The 23655-nt window shown below is 51.7% G+C and overlaps 1 long non-coding RNA gene across 2 annotated transcripts in view; it reads left to right on the top strand.

Moving 5' to 3' along the window:
• The first annotated feature begins 1361 nt into the window (after positions 1–1361).
• Positions 1362–23655, top strand: part of LOC134757679 (uncharacterized) — a 34369-nt gene continuing 12075 nt past the window's right edge. The window contains exons 1-3 of one of the 2 annotated variants that reach the window (XR_010131952.1): positions 1362–1480; positions 5289–5433; positions 5939–6313. This is a non-coding gene — a long non-coding RNA (uncharacterized lncRNA). Of the gene's footprint in view, positions 1481–5288; positions 5434–5938; positions 6314–23655 lie in introns of those variants that run through there. The other variant, XR_010131953.1, reaches the window with a different exon arrangement.

The following is a 23655-nucleotide window of genomic DNA, read 5'->3' as shown; positions in this document are numbered from 1 at the left end:
GCCCAGCTAATTTTTGTATTTTTAGTAGAGACTGGGTTTTACCATGTTGGCTAGGCTGGTCTAGAACTCCTGACCTCAGGTGATCCACTCGCCTCAGCCTCCCAAAGTTCTGGGATTATAGGCATGAGCCACCGCGCCTGGCCACATTTTAATTATTATTATTAGCAGTACGGGACCTGATGTGTGATCACTACTCAGATGTTGGCCATCAAAATAATACAAACGGTTTGGGTGTGGTGGCTGATGCCTGTAATCCTAGTACTTTGCGAGGCTGAGGCAGAAGGATCCCTTGAGTCCAGGAGTTTGAGACCAGCCTGGGCGATACGGTCAGACCTCATCTCTACAAAAAATTTAAAAATTAGCCAGACATGGTGGCACGCAACTGAAGTCCCAGCTACTCAGGTGACTGAGGGGGAGTATCATTTGAGCCAGGGAATTTGAAGCTGCAGTGAGCTAAGATGGCGCCCCTGCACTCTAGCCGCAGCAACAGAGCAAGACCCTGTGTCAAAAAAATAAATAAATAAATAAAAATAAAAAAGTAAAAAATAGCACTGACCACAATGCTAAAACATTTAGGACAGAGTCTTGTACCTATTAATGATAAATAAAATGAGCTGTTTTGATTATTGTTATTATTACTACTATTACATTGCCAAAGTGTGTAGTGGGGGCTATGCACTCAATAAGTGATGGCTAATATTTTAAAAAGTCAATAGTGCTGACAGTAATAATAATAATACATATATTTTTTGAGACAGAGTCTCGCTCTGTTGCCCAGGCTGGAGTACAGTGGCGCCATCTCGGCTCACTGCAGCTTCCTCCTTCCGGGCTCAAGCGATTCTCCTGCCTCAGCCTCCCAAGTAGCTGAGATTACAGGCGTGGACCACAACATCCAGCTAATTTTTGTATTTTTAGTAGAATGGGGTTTCGCCATGTTGGCCAGGCTGGTCTCAAACTCCTGACCTCAGGTGATCCGCCGGCCTCGGCCTCCCAAAGCGCTCAGATTACAGGCGTGAGCCACCGCACCCAGCCAATAATAATATTATTAAGCACTTAGCACACAGGGAATGACCTTAGTAACTAGTAGCAGTATTGGAATCATCAATAATAAAGCAGGTCAACACATTGTGAACCCACAATGTGCCATCCGCACAATTGAATATAGGTGTCCCGGATTGGGCGCCCATCCCTGGCATGTTTTGGGGGCTCCCTGACCCCCATGATGGGCCGACCCCCTCACAACAGCAAGACCCTGCCCCCAGCTCACCTGGTAGGAGGGGCCGCCGTGCGCCGAGCCGCACTCCTTCGGGTGCCGGCACCTGGCCCCTGCCCACAGGTGCGCGTTATCGCTGGCGCAGCCCTCGGAGCAGGCAGGGCGGCCGCGGGGACGCAGAGCTGCACCCGGCGCGGGTCCAAGCGTTGCTGGTAGCTGCTGTGCTTTGGACACGTGGCGGCTACGCAGGGAGGAGAAAAAGCGCGGGTAAGGAAACATGATCTGCAGGCCACATTTGCCCAACTCCCTGACCGAGTGCTTAAAATCTCGGCTCTGTCGTGGTGCTTAACCTCTCCAGGACTCCGTACCCATCTCTCCGAAAAGAGTACTGACCTCAAACTGACTTTGAGGGTTAAGCAAGTTAAAATAAATTAAGTGGTTGGGACAGCGCCTGGCACCCTGGGAACCTTGGATAAATGCGACCTATTGTTATTCCAGAAATAGCCCCTAGGTGGCCCACCTTTCTCACTCCATGAACACTGTCTTACCTACCCCCCACCCCACCCCGCTCCCCGCCTTCCCTATTCCAAACCCTTTGAGGGTTCCCTACGGCCCAGGTGTCAGAGATTCACATCTGGATCTAACATAGGTGGGTTAGAACCTGGTTTTAGGGGTGTCCTGATCCCCAGGATGGTATCGGACAGGCTTTTGTTGCCTGTTGGTTGAGCAAGAAAGCGGCACCTTCCACCCCCACCCCGTAGAACATGACCTGCCCCGATTGCACCCCTAATGTTGGAACCAGCTAGGAACCCTTAATGGGCAAGCATTAGGGGCCAGCAAAGCTTTGGTGCAAGGGAGGAAAGCCGGATGTTTTAGGGACGATCAGAAAAATCTGAACATGAACTAGGCTTTTCATGATATCTGGGAATTACTGCTTATTTTGTTAGGTGTGAGCAAATCACAGCAGGTTTTTTTGTTTGTTTGTTTTGTCTTTGTTTTTTGAGACGGAGTTTCGCTCTTGTTGCCCAGGCTGCAGTGCAATGGCGCAATCTTAGCTCACCGCAACTTCCGCCTCCCAGGTTCAAGTGATCCTCCTGCCTCAGCCTCCCGAGTAGCTGGGATTACAGGCATGCAGCACCACGCCCGGCTAATTTTGTATTTTTAGTAGAGACGGGGTTTCTCCATGTTGGTCAGGCTGGTCTCAAACTCCCTACCTCAGGTGATCCGCCTGCCTCGACCTCCCAAAGTGCTGGGATTACAGGTGTGAGCATGAGCCACCGCGCCCGGCCACAGCAGGTTTTTTTCTTTTTAAAAGTCCTTATCTATTAAAAAAATAATGCTGGAGTATTTACAGGTTTACACGTTGTCTGGGATTTGCTTTACACAAAATAAATCAATAAGGGAGGGGTGGAGGTGGACACAGGTCGGCCACAACTTGGCTGTTGTTGAGGCTGCCTTCTGGGTACAGGGGCATTCAATAGGCTATTCTCTCTACTTTTATGTTCAAATTTTCCATAATAGTTAAATAAGAAAGAAAGAATTAGACGATATGGCTAGTAATAAAACTTCTTTTGTCTCTGGAGAAAGAAAGTCTTAGTTCAAGTCTCAACTCTGTCTGTTGTGATTAGCTGTGGACAAATGGCTTTACCTCTGTGAGCCTCTGTTTTCCCAAATGTAAAGAGGGAATAATAACAGTCATTGCCTCTCACTTGCAGGGTGTTTCTGAGACAGTGGCGGCAAGAGGTACACAGAGCCTTCGGCCCCATGCCTGGGACACTGTAGATGTTCAATAAGTATTAGTAGTTGTTGGGATTGTTATTGTGGCATCTCAGGTCAGGCATTCTGAGGGTGGAAAAGGACATCCCCTTGACCGGGAGCCAGGGATCCAGTCAACCCAGGGTGGTATTCAAAATACATAGCGGGCTGGGTGCCATGGCTCATGCCTGTAATCCCAGCACTTTGGGAGGCCGAGGTGGGCGGATCACCTGAGGTCAGGAGTTCGAGACCAGCCTGGCCAACATGGTGAAACCCCATCTCTACTAAAAATACAAAAAATCAGCTGGGCGTGATGGCGGGCACCTGTAATCCCAGCTACTCGGGAGGCTGAGGCAGAAGAATAGTTTGAACCCGAGAGGAGGAGGTTGCAGTGAGCTAAGAACAAGTCACTGCACTCCAGCATGGGTGACAGAGTGAGACTCTATCTCAAAAAAAACAAAAAACAAAAAAAACATAACAGTCGGTAGCATACAGGCCCCCTACCAATCCACATGCGTCCAGCTGGAGCCTAGGAGGAGAACCTGGAAGGCCTTCCTGTGCTGGAATTGGGAATATGGGAAGTGGTTGGGGCACTCAGGCAGCCCAGGAGTACAGAAGGATGTCAGTCTGTGTGTGGCCATACAGAGCATGCGGATGAATTCCTGCCCTGCTCAACCATGACTCACCACAGAAGGAAGAATTCCTCCAGTGCCTGATGGTGATGTTGGCACCCTGGCAGATGGCGGCATATGTCTGCAGGGCCAGGCAGAGGATGTGGTCATCATCCCCAGCAAGACACAAATCATCGACACAGCTGGAAACATATGGGTCTGGGTTGATATCCCAGTGGCAGTGGCTGAAGGGTCCCTGGGGGTCCTGCAGGAGCCAGCACTGCCTCCTGGCTGACACAGTCCGCCCCTGGTCATTGCAGACTGAGACTGGACAGGCAGCCCCACAGTTGTCCCTACAAGCCTTGCTCTGCTTCTCCAAGGTAATGTCAGCCTTAGCGTCCTCACTGGGGTTGCAGTTGAAGTTGCCACAGAGCCCACAGGTGTGACCCTCGTAGAGGTGGGGCAGGGTGAGGGTGAGGCTGTAGGTGAGATCTGTGCTGAGCCAGAGGCCAAAGTCTGACTGCAGCAGGGAGAAGAGGCCATTCCAGTGGACGGCAAGGCTGCCCCCATTCAGGCTTACGGGGAGGGCTGTTGTCTCACCATTCACCTAAGGAGCAGGCAGAATCAAAGGAAGGCTCGGGAGCATAGGACCACAGTTGGGTCAGTGTTGCTTGGCACATAGTAGGTGTTCAAATACGTGAAAAATGTTGGTATTTTTTTGATATAGGGTCTCACTCTGTCACCCAGGCTGGATGCAGTGGCACAATCATGGCACACTGCAGCCACGAACTCCTGCGTTCATGCAATCTTCCCACCTCAGCCTCTTAAGTAGCTGGGACTATAAGCTGGGACTATAAGCGTGTGCCAACACACCCTCCTAATTCTTTTTTAGATACGGGGTCTCGCTATATTGCCTGCTTGAGACAGGCTGGTCTTGAACTCCTGGGCTCAAGGGATCCACCTGCCTTGGCCTCCCAAAGTGTTAGGATTACAGATGTAAGCCACCGTACCAATACATGTAAAACATTTTTAGATGAAGGAACAAAGACATAACTATAATAGTGACCATCTCTTGTTTTATCCTGTTCTGCATTCGTTTCTCCTTTCTCTGGATTTCCCTGAGAACTCACCCCTCCAAAATCAATCCATGTGGTTCACAGAAAGTCAATCCTATCCTAACTTCCAGCACATGACCCAGGCCCAGCCAATCAGCTAGTCCACCAGGGATTCAGGGGTGGTCACATGACTCAAGCTGGGCCAGTGAGGGACACTTTTCCTCCAGTGACATTTGCTAACCTGGCAGCTGTCCTTGTCCCTACAAGGTGGGATGGGATGGTGTGTGTCTGAAAATGAAGGAAAGGAGAACCCAGAAATGGAGACAGATTTGAGACATATTGTTCAAGCACCTGGGTCCAGCTATGCCTGAATCCACACACCTGTAGATTTTTTTTTCCAATTGTGTAAATCAGTAATTTTTTTTTCTTAAGCTGGTCTGAGAGTGTTTCTGTTATTTTAGCTGAATGCATCTGATGGATATAGTAAAAAATGGGCATATAATCAGAAAATAGAGGTAAAATGTAGAAATAATGGAGACAGAATAAGTTTTTCCCTTGGGCCTATGGGTTTGGGTGAAGGGTTGGAGTTCCTAGAAACGACACATCCCCAAAGCTGGTGCTTATCTGAGCCATGCCTGGGCTGTCCCTCCGCAGGTGGACCTGGGTCCCATTAACCTGGACAGACACCTCCGAGATGAGCGTGAGGGGGCTGCTGGATCTGTTCTTCTTTCACAGCTGTATCCTGAAGAATGGCAGTGAGCCGGAAGAGCCACAGGATTCGGCAAAGACGGACACACAGGTACCTGAGAACTCAACAGTTTTCCCATCAAAGGTGATGATGTGTGAGTGCCCGGCTGCTTGGCAGGTGCCAGGGGAGAGCGGGTGGCACCCAAAGATGCCCCTGAGGGTCCCACATCTCTGCCCTGGCCCACAGGAGGAGGGGGAGCAGCACACAGCATGGGTGGAAGCCTCGCAGTGGCAGAATTGCTGACAGTGCTCCCCAGCCCAGAATGCCTCCCTGGCCAGGTGGTACCTGCCCCCCATGGAGCAGCCGCACTGGATGGAGGTCAAGCAGTCTGTGCCACTGAGCACAAATCCTGGGTCACACTGGCAGCCATCCTGGCATGGTGTCAGACAGCTGTCGGGCAGGGCAGGCTCGGTGCAGGAGCTGGGTCAGGAGAAGCCACACAGCTCGTAGTGGCTGTCGGGGGGCCAGGTCAGCTCTGGAGGAACACAAGTCATTCAATGCAAGGATGTCAACTCACTGCCCCACGTTCAAATTATGTTCCCTGCTATCTCCCCAGAGCCCAGCTCACGGCAAATCTCAATGGATATTTGTTGGAAGAATTAATGAATGTGTCGAAGCCTTTTCTATAGCACATATTTGTTCAACTTTGGCATCCACTACATGCCGGGAACATCCTAGGGCCTGGGGACACAGCAATGACCACGACAGAGATCCCTGACCTCATGAAACAGATGTTCTAGGGCAGACATTGACAAGCTTCACCCTTGGGCCCAAATCTGGCCCTCCACCTGTTTTGGCACAGCCTACAATCTAAATAGTCTTTACATGTTTAAGTGGTTAGGAAAAAAGAAACCAAAAGAGGAAATTTTGTGAGGTGTGAAAATCATGTAAAATTCAAATTCCGGTGTCTATAAATAATGTCTTCATGAAAGCCAGCTCGTCGGTTCGTGTATTGTCTATGACTGTTCTTATGTTACAACAGAAGCTGTGAGTAGTTGTGGCAGAGTGTGGCCCTGAAAGCCTAAAATATTTATTATCTGGCCTTTTATCATAAAAGTATGCTGACCTATTCTAGAGGGGGGAAATGGGCGACAAACTAGCAATAAATAAAAGATAATTTCGGATTGAGAAACTGGGTTAGATCTGTGTTACCCAGCTTTAGGTAGCGCAGAGTGGCCGAGCCCCATGGGCTGATTTGAGGACAGTGGCTAGGGAGGCCTCTCTGCAGAGGTGACATTGGAGCCGAGGCCTGAATGATGGAAGGAGCCAGCCGTGTGTACGTCTGGGAAAGAGCATTCCAGGCCAGGGGGACAGCAGATGCAAAGACCCAGGGGTGGGAAGGCATTTGGCGTGGTCCAGGGACAGCAGAGAGGCCAGTGTGGCTGGACCCTCGGTGTGGAGTGAGCTAGACAAAGCCAGTGTAGGAGGAGGCAGGGTGAGCGGAGAGAGGCCGCTGTGGGGGCCTCTTAGGAGGAGGCTTGGAGGTCAGCTTTCATCCCAGAGGTAAGGGGGACCCAGGGATGCTTTTAATCAGGAATCTGATGAGATCTGACCTATGCTTTTTCATTTTTTTTATTTTTTTGAGACAGAGTCTTGCTCTGTCACCCAGGCTGGAGTGCAGTGGCACCATCTTGGCTGACTGCAGCCTCCACCTCCACCTGGGTTCAAGCGATCCTCCCGCCTCAGCCAGCGCACACCACCACACCCGGCTAATTTTTTTTTTTTTTTTTTTTTTTGTATTTTCAGTAGAGACGAGGTTTCACCATGTTGGTCAGGCTGGTCTTGAACTCCTGACCTCAAGTGATCCACCCACCTCGGCCTCCCAAAAGTACTGGAATTACAGGTGTGAGCCACTGTGCCCAGCCCTGACCTATGCTTTTAAATGCCTTATGGTAGGTTCTGGTGACACACTGGTGACCAAGAGAGACCCCATCCCCAACCCTTGTCTTTGGCGGTTTCACAGATCAGAGGAAAAACATACTGGAGGAGAGATTGCTGGGGAGGGTTGTGTGTGTGTGTGTGTGTGTGTGTGCGCTGGCGGAGGGGGGGTGTCCCCCAGTCTCAGGATTAATAAAGAAAGTCAAAAAAGGAGAAATGTCCTGGGGTGGGACGTGGGAGATTTTCCAGCTCAAAGTTCATCTTGATTTGAGCACCCAGAGTCTGGGGGCTGGGGGAGACGCCTGCACCCTTCCTGGATGGGTTTCCTGGATTCCCGCTGCCTGGAATGTCCCCCCAACTCCCCGCTCCCCCAGCCAGCTCAGCTCCCTCTCCCACCACCTTCAGTCTCCACTCCTAGGGCACCTCCCTGCACCCCACGGAACCCTGACCCCCCAGTTTAATACTGCATGCCCCTTCTCCAGCACTCCCCAGCCCTGCCCCGCCTGACTTAACTGTTTAATCACCTACTTACTGGCTGGACTGACTGATTGTCTTCTCCACTGGAATGTCGCCTCCATGAGGGCAAGGTTTTGTCTGTTTGGGTCACCGCTGTGTCTGCAGCGCCTAGAATGCTGCCTGGCGCTTAGTAGGTGTTCAGTTAACCTTAGTCAAAGTGTATGATGCCCCCGGGGCTTGTCTCTGGCTTTGGGAGGAGGGGTGGGCCAGACAGGCCAGAGGCCAGAGCACCCACCACCAGTCCCTTGTGTTGGCCTTCGGAGCTTGCAATGGGCTGTTTCTTTTGGACAAAGAGAGGTTTTGTTTGCAGGATGCTGAACTTGCTTCCTGCTCTGAGAGGAGTGAGGGACTAGGGGCAGAGAAAAGGAGTCGCGCCTCGGGGTCCTGGAGGTTAGAGGCCCAGTCCTTCGGGATAAAGTCCTCACTTCTTGCCTGCCATTCAAGGCCCCACAGACACAGCCCAGGACCATGTCTCTCTCCAGGCTCCCCCATCTCTGGCTCAAATTTACACAGTCTCTGGGCTTCTGAAAACCTTGTTCCTTCTCTCTAGAACATTTGGCTTCTCCTTGCTTACCTATTGGCTTTGACTTGTCATTCAAGCCTCAGCTCTCGTGGCCCTTCCTCTGGGAAACTTGGCCTGACTTTCCAGGCTGGGCCAGCCCCTCCTCTGTGCTCCCATGTGGCCCTACGCTTCCCTCATCTGAGCCCTGATCACTCTGCCGTGGCTGCCCCACCACAGACTCAGCCACCCTGGCAGTGTGTGGGCCCTACGAGGTCAGAGACCTGGCACTTCTCAGTCCTGCCCTGGCCCCTGCATCACCCAGGGCAAGATCAGGCCCAGGGGGACCCCTCCCTGCCACTCCCCAGCTGTGCGGCTCTGTGTCTGCTCTTCATCTGTGAAATGGTCCCATTGTCCCATTCACTCCAAAGGGATAAGAAGATGGCTCAGGACCCATCTCAGCTGCCTGCTGGACTGGAGAGTGTGTGGGCCGGGCTGATCCCAGGCCCTCCCCAGGACAGGCTGACCCAGACTCTGGGACAAGGCCTGCCAACAGCAGAGCCCTGTGGTTTTGATCTCGGGACAGAGTGATGTTAACCCAGGTTAAAAATCAATTTCAGGCTGGGCACGGTGGCTCACCAGCACTTTGGAAGGCAGAGGCAGGTGGATCACTTGAGGTCAGGAGTTCAAGACCAGCCTGGCCAACATGGCAAAATCCCATCTCTATTGAAAATACAGAAATTAGCTGGGCATGGTGGCATGCTCCTGTACTCCCAGACATTTGGGAGTCTGAGGCATGAGAATTGCTTGAACTCAGGAGGTGAATTTTGCAGTGAGCCGAGATTATACCACTGTGCTCCAGTCTGGGTGACAGAGTGAGGCTCCATCCCAAAAAAAAAAAAAAAAATCAATTTCATAATGACAGCTAATACTTGTAGAGCATTCACTATATTCACTATATTGCCAGCTACTGTTTATTTGTTTGGCTCTCACAACAACCCCACAAGAGAAGTGTTATTATCACTATTCTTTCTCTTGTTAAAGGGGAAACTGAGGCATGGAGAGGTTAAGTGACTTCCCCAAGAGCACACAGCTGAAAGTGGTGGTACTGGCATCCTAACCAAGGCAGCCTGACTTTGGGATCTGTGTTCTCAATCTCAATGCTATACAGATCAGTGGGAGCATTCCCTGCTTTGAAAAATGAAATAGAATAGAAAAGAATGTAATGCAAAGTATTGAGTGAATTTTCCTATTTGGTGACACTTTGTGTGCTGTGTATGCATATATTGGTGTGGTCAGCTGAAGAACAGCCCCTCAAAGTTGTCCACAGCCTAATCGCTGTATCCTGTGTTACGTTACATGGCAAAATGGACTTTGCAGATGTGATTAAGGTTCTAGACCTTGGGAAGGGGGAGATTAACCTGGATTATCTGGCTGGGCTCAGTGTAATCACGTGGGCTCTTAAAAGTGGGAGACAGAGGCCAGAGAGTCCATCAGAAAGAGGCAAGGGATTTCGAAGCATGATGGGGACTTGACCTGCTGTTAGTGGCCTTGAAAATGATGGAAGGGGCCATGAGCCAAGGAATGTGGGTGGCCTCTAGAAGCAGACACCAATCCTCAGGTTACAGCCAGCAGAGAGACAGGGCCCTCAGTCCTATAACCATCAGAAACTGAATTTGGCCAGCAATTTAAATGATTAAGGAAACAGTTCTCCCCTAGGGCCTCCAGAAAGAAATGCACTCCTGCAGATACCTTGATTTTTAGGCCAGTGAGAACTGTGTTGGAATTGTAAGAAAAAATTTGACATAGCAAGTCCCCATCTGTACAAAACATTTTCAAAAAATTAGCTGGAGTTGGGCCGGGCGGGGTGGCTCATGCCTGTAATCCTAGCACTTTGGGAGGCCAAGGTGGGCAGGTCATGAGGTCAGGAGATCGAGACCATCTGGCTAACATGGTGAAACCCCATCTCTACTGAAAATACAAAAAATTAGCCAGCCGTGGTGGCGGGTGCCTATAGTCCCAGCTACTCGGGAGGCTGAGGCAGGAGAATTGCTTGAACCGAGGAGGTGGAGGTTGCAGTGAGCTGAGGTCGCACCATTGCACTCCAGCCTGGGTGACAGAGTGAGACTCCATCTCAAAATAGATAAATAAATAAAAATTAGCTGGGTGCAGTGGCTCACACATGTAGTCCCAGCACCTTGGGAGGCTGAGCAGGAGGATCGCTTGACACTAGGAGTTTGAGAACTGCCTGGGCAACATAGCAAGACTCTGTCTCTACAAAAAAAGTTTTAAAAATAGCCAGGTGTGGTGGTGTGTGCTTGTAGTCCCAGCTACTCAGGAGGCTGAGGCAGAAAAAGCACTTGAGCCAGGAGTTGGAGGCTGCAGTGAGCCATGATTGCACTACTGCACTGCAGCCTGGGTGACAGAGCGAGATCCTGTCTCAAAAAAAAAAAAAAAGTGTTATTTTAAGCTGCTGAGTTTGTTGCAATTTGTTACAGCAGCAAGAGATAGAAAACTAATAGAATTAGATCCTGAAATGAACTATATTTTGTATTGTGGGTCTCCAACAAAAATGTTTGAAAGACTGCTTAATGCTCTTGACAAAGATCTCTTGGCAGCAGGACAAGGATGAGAGGCCGCAGACATTTGTCCTTTGGGCACCAGCCAGTACTACTGCCCACTGCTAACCTCATCCCAACTTCTGCCTGGGCAGTCTCCCCAAGGGCAGAGCCCGCGGTCAGGCAGAAGTCAATCGGAGACTCACATTCCCCTGGCCACAGTGAGAGGTACAAGAAGGAGTCAGTTGAAGCCACAGAGACGCAGTGCAAATCGTGCTGGAGCTTCGGAGACCCACGGAGCTCTCTTTCCTGCTGGGCTGAGAAACTTGAGTGGCTGCAAGGTGTGGAGCCACTGTGGTCAGGGTGAGCCTGTCTGGATGTGGAGCCAATTTGGTGGGAAGCATGAAACCAAGGCCAGTGATGTCGAGCGCCTCACTGGGCCAGGCCTGAAGTAGCTACTCTGAGATCATTAATTATGCAATCCCACAAAATGGGCGGAACTGGTTTTCTGGACCTGGCCGGCAGAACATGCTGGCTGGCACGGAGAGGATGCCACTCACCGCAGTCCACCAGGTGTCTCCAGGGCCTCACTAGGAGGCCGTGCTGCTGGCACTGCTGGACATAGCTCCCCAGAGCCTCGCACAGAATCTGCCAGGAACCCCTTGTGGCACAGAGGTCGCGGATGCAGTTCTCCATGTGGACTTGGGCCTGGGCCAGCTCATCACAGGCCTGGAAGGGCCCATGATGGGCCCCCAGCAGCCCACAGAAAGCCAGTGACTGGTACCGGCCCTCTCGGTCGTGGGGGCACAGAGGGGCAGTGCCCACGATGGAGCAACTGGCTGGGGAATCCAGGTCCTTCAAGCTGAGTGCAAACGCCTATGGGTCAGGCAGGAGGGAGCCATCAGGGGCATGGAAGTCATCATGGGGTCCCCGTTGAAGTCCCCACACAGGCTGCAGAGGGTGCCAGCGTAGGTCTCAGGCACCATAATGGATACATGGTGGCTCCAGTTGTAGGAGACCAAGAGGCCAGCGTCAGTCTCCAGCATGGCCCCAGAATCGCTGAAATAGACATGCACTTGGCCGCCAGCCAGGCGCAGGGGCAGGTGGGCCTGGGTCCTGTTAACCTGGAGACACACCCGGGGCCATGTCCACATCAAACACCCCTAGGTGGGTCTGGGAATCCCTGAGAACCTTTGGGGTGAGGCTGTGTCCCCTCAAGTCTTCCTAGGATGTGAATGGGTCCTCCCTGGATTCCTGAGTCTAAGCCCGCCCTTCTGGGGCCCGATCCCAGCCCCTGCCCAAGCTCACCTGTACCCTCCCGGGGGTCTAAGCCTCCATCATCACCTTCACCTCGTGCACATTCACCTCGATCCGCCGAGCCCCAGTCATGAGGGCCGTGGGGCTTAGGTACTCATTGTCCACCCACACTGTGAAAGCTGGTGCCCCCAGGCCGGCCTGACAGGTGCTGCTCAGCACATAGTGACAGGCACCCTGGGCTGTGAAGGCTGCACTGTTGAAGGTGCGGTAATGGGGGTCACCTGACACCCAGCTGCTACCTCTCCGGACCCCACAGTACCAGGCCCTGGTGAGCAGAAGGCAGGCCTCCCCGTCCTCACACGCCTGGGGGCTGCAGTGGGGTGGCTGCCCAGCCTCCTTGCATTCACACAGCTCACGGCAGTTGGGGCTCAGCTCCTGCGGCCCCAGGTGCAGAATGTGGCCCTGCTGTGGGGTCGGAGCCTTGGCAGGGGGTGAGTGTGATGGCGCAGGCTCCCAGCGAGAGGCATTCAGATAGAAATGCACTTGCCAGCAAGAAGGAGAAGATGCCATGAGGCTCCGAAACGTAGCTGGGACTACAGGTACGGGCCACCACACCTGGCGAATTTTAAAATTTTTGTAGAAATGGGTTCTCACTATGTTACCCAGGCTGGTCTGGAACTCCTAGACTCAAGCGATCCTCCCACCTCAGCCTCCCAAAGCACTGGGATTACAGACATGAGCCACCGCACCCGGTCAGGTAAAATTCTTAAGAGGAAAAGTAGGAGCAGATTGGTGTGTTTCCATCAGAAAGCCTGGGTGAGTGCCCAGGAATGGGTGAAGGTGGGGAGGAGAGGAGGGCAGGCTGAGCCCTGGGCACTCCAGTGTTTAGCGTGTGGGCTGATGGGGACGCATGGCTGGAGGAAAACCGGGAGAGTGTGGGGTCTTGGAAGTTGGGAAGAGTGTCTCATGGAGAAGGGAGGGACAGGGCTGTGTCAGACATAACTGGCGGTCAATCAGGATGTGGCCTGAAGATTGACTGCTGTCCTGGGGGGACCTCATCGAGAGTGGTTTTGGCTGCATGAAGTTGAAGGCGGAAAAAGCCTAACTAGAGAGGGTCCGAAAGAGAGAATGAAAAGAGAGGAACTGATAGCCAGCCGTGGTGATGTGCGCCTGTGGTCCCAGCTACTCAGGAGGCTGAGGTGGGAGGATCAATTGAGCCTTGGAGGTCAAGGCTGCAGTGAGCCATGACTGCACTACTGCATTCCATCCTGGGCCATGGAGTGAGACCCTGTCTCTCAAAGGAAGAAGAGAGGCATTGGAGGCAGTGAGCCTGACAACTCTTCTGTGTGCTTTTCTTGTACAGGGTATGTGAGAAATGAGGCAGTGGCTAGAGGCGGAGGAAGGATTGAGGAGAAAGGTTTTTGAAGATGGCACAAATTGTAGCCTATTGGAATGCAGTGAGAAGGATCCGGTAGAAAAGGGCAAATTGGCCAGGCGCAGGGTCTCACATCTGTAATCCCAACACTTTGGGAGGCCAAGGTGGGCAGATCACTTGAAGTCAGGAGTTTGAGACCAGCCTGGCCAACATGGTGAAACCCCATCTCTACTAAAAATACAAAAATTATCCGGGCGTGGTGGCACACACCTGTAATCCCAGCTACCTGGGAGGCCGAAGCAGGAGAACCGCTTGAACCCGGGAGGTGGAGGTTGCAGCGAACCGAGATTGCACAACTGCACTTCAGCAGAGCGAGACTCAGTCTCAAAAAGAAAAAAAAAAAATAGCAAATTGATGGTGAAGCTCATTGGAGCTCAGCATGCATCAGAATCCCCGGAAGGGCTAGCAAAAACAGACTGCAAGCCGGGAGTGCTGGCCTGCACTCCCTGTAATCCCATTATCCTGGGAAGCCAAGGCAGGCGGTTGCACTGAGCCAAAATCGTGCCACTGCATTCCAGCCTGAGTGACGGAGACCCTGTCTCAAAAAAAAAAAAAAAAAAAATCCAGATTGCATGTCCCTACCCAGAGTGGTGGTCTGGGGTGGGACCCAAGAATTTGCATTTCAAACACATTCCTAGGTGCTACTGATGCTACTGGCCTAATAGCTGCACTTTGAGAAGCACAGATATAGAGGAGAGGGAGAGGAAGCATTGCTGGGAGATGCAGGAACTGTCACAGAGGTGGCCCAGCCAGGAAGGAGCACAGACCACCCTCCATCATGGCAGCCTGGACTGTAAGGGGAGGGTTGGGGAGTGCCTGGCAGGTTCCAGCTGATGCTACCAGTGAAGTAGGAAGCGATCTCATAGGCTGAGAATGAGTTCCAGGGAGGAGGTTTGGTCTAAAGGGAGAGGAGAAGGTGTGAACAGGTGGCCAGGGAGAGGAGGTGAGTGAGGGTGCCAGGGAGGTGGAAGGAAGGTCCTTTCAAGTTCACAGTCACAGGTACGACACCAGCCCAGGTGTGCTCTGCTGCCTACATGCAGGGGTGAGTGCAAGTGGAGAGGTGTGGTTCACCTGTGGGGTATTGGAGGAAGGGGCGCAGGAGGTATGAGTGTAGACAAGCAGGGATTTGAGGGGGAACCTGATGTCCCAGAAGGTAAGAAGTGGGGAAGCACCGTAGGAGCCTAGGCTCAGCAGATGGGGCGGCCAGTGAGGTCAACCAGTCAGGAAACCAGAGGGTGGGTGGCAGAAACTGGGTTGTGTAACAGAGAAAGGTGGGGTCAAGGGGACAGGTGGCACTGAGGCCCCGGAGGGCTGCATCGGTGGGCAATGCAAGGTCCATGGCTAAGATGAGAGCCCGGGAGGCTCTGTCTGCCTGCGACCATCGTCGGCCTCAGCGAGTCCACCAAGTGCTTCGCCATCTGCTCGCCATGTGTCCTTCTGTCCATCTAGCCCCCTTCTGCCGTCTGTCTTGCCACCTGCTCTGGTCATCCCAACGTCACTCTGTCTGTCTTTCCATCAACCTGTCCAACTGTCCAACCCTCCTGTCTTCCTGTCCATCGGCCAGCTGGTCTGTCTTCTTGTCCGTCTCTCTGCCTGTTATTCATTTTGTCTGTCTCTCTGCCTGCCTGTCCATCTAACATTTGACTCTGCCCGCCAGTCTCTGTGGCAGTCTCTGGGGCTGTGGGGACTTAGTGTGTCTGCGACTCCACGGCTGTCTGGGTTCTATCCTCCAGCCCGGCTCCCAGCCCCACTCACCAGGATGTGTTCTATTGGGCCATGCGATCTCACTACCACATCCCAGCCATGAATGACCAGCCGCACCAGGGCCTCTGCCACCGGGCCTCCCCTCCTCAACTCCACCTCCATGCGGATGCCAGGAAGCAGGGCCAGGACGAAGTGGCAGGGCTGGAGCCGCAGCTGCCGTCTGGAGAGTGTGTGCAGGTGGCCCTGGGGACCCAGGTGGCAGGAGGGGCCACGAGGGGCCCAGCAGCGTGGGAAGGGGTGTGCAGGCATACACTGCTGCCCCACCTGGCAGCCCTCTGGCCAGCACCACACCCGGCCTTCCTGCCCACAGTGTGGTGGCTGCAGGCACTGCTGTTCCAGGCAGGGAGAGCCTGATGCCCACGCTCCAGCCCGTAGGGGTACAGGAGCAAGGCTGGGGACACGAGACCACTGAAGCTCCCCTCAGAGCCCCAGGGCAGGGCTGTGTCCCCTCAGTCCCCAAGAGAAAGCTCCAGGTCCCCTGAGGGACTCCAGGGTGGGGCCATGGCTCCTCAGACCCCTGGAGCCCTCCCTGCCTGTCCCCATGGCCCTGTCCTCTCTCCAGGTTAGGGAGCACATCCATTCTCACCTCTGATCTCCTTGCTCCAAGTCACTTGGTTCTGTAGGACTGAGGGGAAGGATGTCAGCTAAGGGCTGGGGCCCACGTGCCACAGTCGACCCCCTTCCGGAGTCCCCACTCCTACTCACCCACCAGCAGAAGCCACAGTATCCCCATGGTGGCTGCAGGTGCTGTGGGCCAGGCGGGCTTATACCAGGGCAGAGGTGGGGCCAGGGTGGGGACGGGGCGGCTGGAGCTCACCTTCCATTGTTCGAGGGTCCAGGGGGCCTGGGAGTCTCCCAGGGATCCTGGTTCCCATCCGGTCTGCCTGAGGCTGGGCCAGGTCTGGGGTTGGTGGGCAGGGCAAGGGAGGAAAGAGGGGATGGAAATCTTCCAGGGCTTTCCCAGGGGGCCGGGTTGCCAGAACCTGGAGGAACCCCCCACCCATTAGCAGGACTGGGCACAAGTCAAGCCATCCACAGTGGGGAAGTTGAGCCACTGCTTGGTGAAGGGCCGCTGCTGACAGACAGCTGAACATGCAGGCAGCCTCTTCCCATGGGACCCTGCTGGTTCTCTTGGAGCAGGTTAGAGATGAGCGCACAGCGTCCGGGAACGGAGTGCGTGTGCATCAAGCAGGGCCAAGATGTGTGGCTGGGGAGACTCACAGGCTGCAGGCCAGCCCCGGGGGCCCAGGGGTGGGCATCTGCAGGGCATGGCTGGGCTGCCATGGTGGATACTCAGGGTCAGGCATTTAGGAGTGTTACTGGACCCAGAAGGGGAGATTCGCCTGGAGACGTGAACGGGGAGATGGGGAGGAGGAGCATACAGGCAAGGGGGCTCATTACTGTGCACCTGTGAGATTCACGGACCACCCTGGTGGAGGAGGCTCAGAGTTAGGCACTGGGGACTCCATCTTCAAAGCAGTGTCCCAAAGGGGTGCTCCAGACCCTCAAACCCCAGACAGCCCTTTACCTGGTCAAGCCACATGGGACAGAGGTTCACCTGTGTTCCTGGACCAAACTGAGGATTAGGCTGCTATTTCTCATGGCCCAGTGATGAGATGCAGATAAACTGGGAGAACAGGGAGGTTTTTTTTGTTTTTGTTTTTGTTTTTTGAGACGGAGTCTCGCCCTATCGCCCAGGCTGGAGTGCAATGGCGCTGTCTCGGCCCACTGCAACCTCTGCCTCCCGGGTTCAAACAATTCTCCTGCCTCAGCCTCCCAAGTAGTTGGGATTACCAGCAACCACCACGACGCCTGGCTAATTTTTGTATTATTAGTAGAGACAGGGTTTCTCCATGTTGGTCAGGCTGGTTTTGAATTCCTGACCTCAGGTGATCCGCCCACCTCGGCCTCCCAAAATGCTGGGATTACAGGCATGAGCCACCGCACCTGGCGAAAAGGGAGTTTTTATTTCTGTAACTGGTTACAGGGCGAAAGCCTGGAAATTGTCCCCAGACCAACTCAAAATTACAAAGTTTTCCGGAGCTTATATACCTTCTAGGCTATATGCCTGCGTGTAAGTGTGCATTCATCTGAAGACATAAGTGAGCAACTTCTTGTAATCTATTACTAAGATCTGAGTCCTGATGACCTTCCTCTGGAGCCTCAGTAAATTTACTTAATCTAAATGGGTCCAGGTGCTGGGGTGATTACCCTTATTTTGTTTCTTGCTAACTCATGGAGGTTTAGGGAGCTCCTTCAGACTCCCGATGAACTTGTTTGTGGAGGCCTGCAGAGTTTCTTCAGACCCCCAATTAAAGTTGTTTAATCCTAAAAGGGTCCTGTTAAGAATTCATTCTTTATCTTGTCATGCTTTAAAGCCCAGGAAAGACCTGAGCAAAACTCTTGGTAGGCTTTTGTTACATTTCAGCTTTTGTATAGGGCACTGGCTCTATCAGCTTTTAATATTTGACTTCGCCACTCAGTCGGTGCTGAAACAGTTGTTATGGAGGCCTGTGTTAGTGAGACCTGGCCTGCCGCACCCGGGCCCAGTCCTCATTCGAAGGCTCCTTTTTGCACCACCAGTCCAAGGAGTGTCTGGGTTAGGGCATCCCATCTTTTTCCCCAGAACACCCCCGGCATTTGGACACATGCACTTCCCTAGGGGTCCAGGGACCCCCCCACCACCCCGCCAGGGAGAAAGTGTCCGAACCCGCTCAGCAGAGAGAGGCTGGGAATGAGAGCTCAGTGCCATATCCCAAGCTGTTCCAGCCCCAGGCCCCAGCGCCAGCCCTGCCCCTCGGAGGTGGACCTTGGACGGGCTATGCAGCCCCTCTGTAGGACAGCAAACCCCACAGACCCTCCTTCCCAGCTTGCATGGCGATGAAACAAGTGTTTCCCAAAGGGCGGCACATGGGCTGCTGGCAGGAAACCCCGGGAGAGTACAGGATGGCAGTGAAGAAGGAATTGTTATTATTTCACTAGTATTTGTTTATTTAATACATTTGTTTTGATTTATATTGAAAAACATATATCTGCCACCGCCACATCAAACCCACAGTTTCTTTTTTTTTTTTTTTTTTGAGACAGTGTCTCACTCTGTCGCCCAGGCTGGAGTACAGTGGCGCGAACTCGGCTCACTGCAAGCTCCACCTCCCGGCTTCATGCCATTCTCCTGTCTCAGCCTCCTGAGTAGCTGGGACTACAGGCACCCGCCACCATGCCTGGCTAATTTTTTTGTATTTTTAGTAGAGATGGGGTTTCACCGTGTTAGCCAGGATGGTCTCGATCTCCTGACCTCGTGATCCACCTGCCTCGGCCTCCCAAAGTGCTGGGATTGCAGGTATGAGCCACTGCACCCGGCCTCAAACCCACAGTTTCATAAACATTATTGTTAAAGTCAAGGCTGGCAGGGCACAGTGGCTCATGCCTGTAATCCTAGCACTTTGGGAGGCCGAGGCGGGTGGATCGCTTGAGCCCAGGAGTCTGAGACCAGCCTGGGCAGCATAGCGAGACCCCATCACTACCAAAAATACAAAAATTAGCCAGTCTCATAACCCGGTCTCAAAATAAATAAATCAATAAAAATAATACATAAATAAAGTCAAGGCTAAGTTTAAAAAAAAAAGACACACACACACACAAAAGGAAAAGAGATAATTTGAATAAAACAATACAAGTAGCACCAGTGGTATTTGTTTGCCCCTAAGCTCCATAAAGTTGGTTTGTCCTGTCCCCTATATTTCTCCAATTCCTAGAACAGTGTCTGGCACATAATAGGTGCTTAATAAATATTATTTGAATGAATGAATAGCAAAAATTAAGACAGCCACTTTCAAACGTCTGAATTTGGGGAAATACTGAAGTAACATGTATAAAACTCTCAGTACAGTACCTGTCACATAGGAAGTGCTCAAAAATATGCATGGATATGTTTATTAATATAAATTATTATTATTATTTAGAAGTGAAACAGGCATTGTGGCCAAATGCTAATTAGTGAAGTATTAAATTAAAGATTTGCCCAAAGCTGAATATCACCTTCTTAGAATGAACTTCTGTAATGTAAGAACAAATGTGAAAGTGTTCTAAAAAGTTATACTATCATAATTTTATTATCCACAATTTTAGCAGAGAAATATTTCAGGTTGAACACCTTACTGAGGGATCATTTCTCTGCTTTGTCAGCTGTTAATTTGCTCCGATAGTCCGTAAGCTCCTAGGGCAGTTTTAAGATGTGGCCCAAATTTTTTGACCTGCCTTCCACCACCAAAGGGTGGGGTCTCCATCTCCACCTCTAGAGTCTGGACAGGTTTGTGATTGCTTCAGCTGACAGACTGGAGCAGAAATGAGGCTGGGGTGTAAAGGCCAGTGTCTGCTGGAATGCTCACTCGGGAGCCATGAGCCACCACGTGAGAAGTTCAGATGTCTTTGGGTAGCCATATTGGAAGGAAGCCCAAGTTAGCCAGACAGACAATGAGTCCAGAGTACCAGCTGAGCCCAGCTTTTGAGTGATCCCAGCCCGGATACTAGACTTGTGAGTAAAGAGCCTCCTTTTGGGATACCGAGGCAGGAGGGTCACTTGAGCCCAGGAGTTCAAGACCAGCCTGGGCAACCAGTCCCATCTCTACAAAAAAAAAAAATTAGTTGGGTATGGTGGCACACACCCGTAGTCCCAGTTACTTGGGAGGCTAAGTTGGGAGGATCGATTGAGCCCAGGTGGTAGAAGTTTTAGTGAGCCATGATCACGCCACTGCACTCCAGCCTGGGCGACAGAGTGGGACCCTGTTTCAAAACAAACAAACAAAAGAAGCCTCCCTATTCCAGTCCCTGTTCCTTTAGGCTTTCTAGCTAAAGGACCTGGTCATTATGGAGCAGAGACAAGCTGTGCCTGCTGTTCCCTGTCCAACTTTCTGAGCCGCAGAATCCATGAGCATTTACTGTACCCACTAGCTTTGGGTGGTTTGTCATGCAGCAAGAGCCAAAACAGCTCCTCGCTTCATAACTGCAGGATTGAAACAGTGTTACTTTTTTTTTTGCAGAAACTAAAGTCCATCTCCCTACTTACACTGCTATCTGAATGTTCACAATAATTATTTCTGAATATAAAATGAATAGCCTTCACCATCATTGCTAATCATGGCTGTGATTTTATGTATGAAATAACTGTTATGGCAGAGTAGCTGTACATTTCTCCTTCAACCTGGCTGGGAGAATGCCAACTTATAACCACATATGGAGCTATCTGTTCCAAGTAACATCCAGAAAGCTTTTCTATATTTGAAAAGGACTATGGAGATATAAATGCTGAATAGGAATGCAAAACTTGGCTTGGGTTCCTCATGTAGTTGCACTAATTCTGTAAGATGGGTCAAATATTTCTGATTCTGAGCGGCACCACAATGACATGGAAGTAATTTTCATATTCAGCTTTTCTGAAGACTGAGACCCTGGCAGGAACTGAAAGCAAACTTGTGACTGTTATTATTCTTTTTAAATATCTTCCTAGCTCTTTGGGGTGAGTGGCAACGTTGCTGGGAGCAGGAGGAGAAACTGAGGCTCACTGACCCCTGGCATACAAGGGAAACTAGTGAATGGCTGTTGAGTGAATCACAATCTCCCCAGCCCCTCCACTCCTCCAACAAAGCAACAATGCAGACAGAACTCAGAATGGCTGTCAGAGGCGTTTGAACCAGAGCAACTCCATCTGAAATAGGACTTGGGTAAAGTAAGGCTGAGACCTGCTGGCCCGCATTCCTGGTAAATTAAGGCATTCTAAGTCAGAGGATGAGAGAGGAGGTCGGCACAAGATACAGGTCATAAAGACCTTTCTGATAAAACAGACTGCAGTAAAGAAGTCGGGAAAACCCACCAAAACCAAGATGGCCATGAAAGTGACCTCTGATTGTCCTCACTGCTACACCCCCACCAGCGCTATGACAATTTACAAATGCCATGGCAACGTTGGGAAGTTATCCTATGTGGTCTAAAAAGGAGAGGCATCAATAATCCACCCCTTGTTTAGCATAACTAAATAATAAATCAAGACTAAATCAAGAAATAACCATAACAATGGGCAACCAGCAACCCTCGGGGCTGCTCTGTCTATGGAGTAGCCATTCTTTTATTCCTTTACTTTCTTAATCAACTTGCTTTCACTTTACTCTGTGGACTTGCCATGAATTCTTTCTTGCACGAGATCCAAGAACCCCTGGGGTCTGGATCGGGACCCCTTTCCAATAACATGGCCACCTGGTTTTTATTTTCCCAGCAGGCTGCCTGTTGGCTTTTAATGACCAAATTTCCATCCAATCCCCTAGAATAAGGCCACATCCCCCCCAGACTTCCCAGGGCAGGGCCATGCCTTCTTCAGTGCCCCTCACACCTGCCCTTCTCCTCACCAGAACGAACTGTGTCCCTCCAGGACATGGTCACCTCAGTTTAGAACCCCCAGTGTGGACCATGTTCTCTCAGAGTCCCCAGACTTCCTAAAACACAGGTACAGTACAATTCTCAGCTGGCAATTACAAAGGAAAACTCAGTCACTCCCTGTTGTAACTCAATACGTTTCTAACAAAGCAAGCCGTAGGTCAGGTCTCAAATTACATCCCACATGCCATGGGTAGAACACCACAGCCAGAGGTAGACGTTTGGGGAAACTGCACTGAGGCTCTGCTAACACGATGTGGGCCTGGGGGCTCCTGACCAACAAAGCAGTGGTGGGGCTCAACCTCGCCAGGGGTGTGGGGATTGGGGAGTGACGCTGGGATCGTTTTCCAAATGCACAGTTTGTCAGTTTCTCAAAGAAGCTCTTGTAGATCGTCTACATTTTAGGAAGCTGGGCTGGGTGCAGTGGCTTAGGCTTGTAATCCCAGCACTTTGGGAGGCCAAGGTGGGCGGATCACCTGAGGTCAGGAGTTCGAGACCAGCCTGCAAACATGGTGAAACCCCGTCTCTACTAAAAATACAAAAATTAGCCAGGTGTGGCAGCAGACATCTGTAATCCCAGTGTCAGGCCTCTCTGAGCCCAAGCCTGCACGTATGCATCCAGATGGCCTGAAGTAACTGAAGAATCACAAAAGAAGTGAAAATGGCCGGTTCCTGCCTTAACTGATGACATTACCTTGTAAAATTCCTTCTCCTGGCTCAGAAGCTCCCCGACTGAGCACCTTGTGACCCCCACCCCTGCCCGCCAGAGAACAACCCCCTTTGACTGTAATTTTCCACTACCTATCCAAATCCCATAAAACGGCCCCACCCCTATCTCCCTTCACTGACTCTCTTTTCGGACTCAGCCTGCCTGCACACCAGGTGATTAAAAAGCTTTATTGCTCACACAAAGCCTGTTTGGTGGTCTCTTCACATGGATGCGCGTGACACCCAGCACTTTGGGAGGCCGAGGCAGGTGGATCACCTGAGGTCAGGAGTTCGAGAGCAGCCTGGCCAACATGGTGACAGCCCGTCTCTACTAAAAATACAAAAATCAGCTGGGCGTGGTGGGGCACGCCTGTAATCCCAGCTACTCGGGAGGCCGAGGCAGGAGAATCACTTGAACCCAGGAGGCGGAGGTTGCAGTGAGCTAAGATCACGCCACTGCACTCCAACCTGGGAGACAAGAGTGAAACTCTGTCTCAAAAAAAAAAAAAAGGAAATTGCTTGGGAGCTGTGGTCCATGGGTGATGTATTATAATTGTTATTATTTAAAGTCATGGTGAACAGGCTCCCCCGCTGAGCCTTTCTTCAGCAGAACAGCAGGTTTTCAGCAACACGCGGCTGACTCCAGGCAGGAAACCCCTTAATGTGTCACAATGTTGGGGCAGCAGTGCCCCCTGGTGGCCATCGGGGCTGCATGAGGCTCTGCAGAGGCTCTACAGAAGGGGGTTCCTCCCCAGAAGCTGCCCAGATGGAGAAAGGGGTTGGGGGAGGGTCTCAGGCTGTGTTCCCAGCGTCTCCCTATCTCCACCTTACAGGGCCCTATTTTCCTTGTTGGTTCAAGGTAGATGTCTTTTTTGCTCACTGAGCATCTATTTCCACTTCTGGAAATAGCACTCTCCTTTGGGACTCCCACACTCAGGTCACACGATTCTTGAAGGCCTAGCTCCTCCCACTCCACCCCGCTCCACCCCTACCGTGTACATCCGGTGCATAGTGATTTGTCAAGGGATGAGCACGTGACCCAAATCTGTACAATGGGAGCTGGGCCTGGGTTTTTTGTTGTTGTTGTTGCCTGGGACTTTTTCTGCAGTGATTGGGAAAGAGTTTGTGTGGAAGGGGACATCTCTCTCTCTGGTTGTAGGAGAGGCTGCTTGGAAATGAAGCTAACACAGCCTAAGGCAGATTTGAGAGAGCAGCTGGATCCAGCTGTACCT

Source organism: Gorilla gorilla, chromosome 20, assembly GCF_029281585.2.
Source record: "Gorilla gorilla gorilla isolate KB3781 chromosome 20, NHGRI_mGorGor1-v2.1_pri, whole genome shotgun sequence".
In the NCBI taxonomy this organism is placed as follows: domain Eukaryota; kingdom Metazoa; phylum Chordata; class Mammalia; order Primates; family Hominidae; genus Gorilla; species Gorilla gorilla.
This window is presented reverse-complemented; position numbering and strand designations above follow the sequence as displayed.